Here is a 1,635-nt window from a genome sequence, read left to right as displayed (position 1 = left end):
CAGAAACCCTAGTCACGAAGGTACCCATTGTTTAGTTTTGGTTTCCATACTTTTTAGATAAAAGACCACCTGAAGACCCTCAAAGGATCTTGGCAACCAGTTTAGTTCTCTGTGACTCTAAATCAGGAGGGCAAAGAAATATTAGAATGCTAGTGTTGGTGAGTTGTAGCCAAAAACTAGAGGAAACTGGAAGAATTAAGAATTTGGTAAGGATTGAAAAAAAAAATGTACAAGGTGGTAGGAGTTAGTCCAGTTAACAGGTAGGTAACAAAAATTTCAAAGTTAATGATCTTGAGTCTGATAACTCCCAAAGGGTATGCTATAGTTTTCCATTGAAACATAAATTTTCTCTCGATAGTTATTTCCCTTTTTGATTTTTATTTACAAATTAGATTTACTCTCGTTTGATTTGGCCTGATAATTTAAATTAACGTATCAAGAATTATAATGAAGGGCATAGACATTTTTAGTTTGCTTTGCTGGCAGTTTTAAAGGGAAATCTGAGATTTGACTTTTAAAAGCCTCTTAAGATCAGAAAGCCAATCAAGTATTTGCCAACAGACTTCACTGCAATACCTATTGGTTTGGGGAAATTCCTTTCTTCTCAAGATTCCCAGAGTGTCTTAATATTCCTGGGCTTTTCAGGAAGTGACTCTTTACTCGTCTGTAAGGCTGAGAACCCTGTAAATCAGGTAGCAGCTAGTTTTTCCAAGAAGGCTTTGTATTTGGTTCCATAAAATCAAACTTTTTTCCTTTTTTTAAAAAATTTTTTATTGTTGGTTGTTCAAAACATTACAAATTTCTTGATATATCATATTTCACACTTTGATTCAAGTGGGTTATGAACTCCCATTTTTACCCCATATACAGATTGCAGAATCACATCAGTTACACATCCATTGATTTACATATTGCCATACTAGTGTCTGTTGTGCTCCGCTGCCTTTCCCATCCTCCACCCTTCCCCCTCCCCACCTCTCCCCTCCCCTCCCCTCCTCTCTCTCTACCTCCTCCACTGTATAACCCTGAGGGTCTCCTTCCATTACCATGCAATTTCCCTTCTCTCTCCCTTTCCCTCCCACCTCTCATCCCTGTTAAATGTTAATCTTCTTCTCCTGCTCTTCGTCCCTACTCTGTTCTTAGTTACTCTCCTTATATCAAAGAAGACATTTGGCATTTGTTTTTTAGGGATTGGCTAGCTTCACTTAGCATAATCTGCTCTAATGCCATCCATTTCCCTGTAAATTCTATGATTTTGTCATTTTTTAATGCAGAGTAATACTCCATTGTGTATAAATGCCACTTTTTTTTTATCCATTCGTCTATTGAAGGGCATCTAGGTTGGTTCCACAGTCCTGCTATTTTGAATTGTGCTGCTATGAACATCAATGTAGCGGTGTCCCTGTAGCATGCTCTTTTTAGGTCTTTAGGGAATAGACCGAGAAGGGGAATAGCTGGGTCAAATGGTGGCTCCATTCCCAGCTTTCCAAGAAAGGTCATACCTGATTCTATACGTCATTTTCAGATATGAAATCCCAAAGTCTTAGTTACATAACGAATTTTTCCAATTATGTCCTTTGATAAGAAGGACAGATTCTTATTGAACTTATGTAAATGAGTATATCGCCAGGAAAA

The sequence above is a fragment of the Marmota marmota genome, unplaced genomic scaffold (genome assembly GCF_001458135.2).
Source record: "Marmota marmota marmota unplaced genomic scaffold, marMar, whole genome shotgun sequence".
Classification (NCBI taxonomy): Eukaryota; Metazoa; Chordata; class Mammalia; order Rodentia; family Sciuridae; genus Marmota; species Marmota marmota.
Note: the sequence above shows the minus strand (reverse complement) of the source record.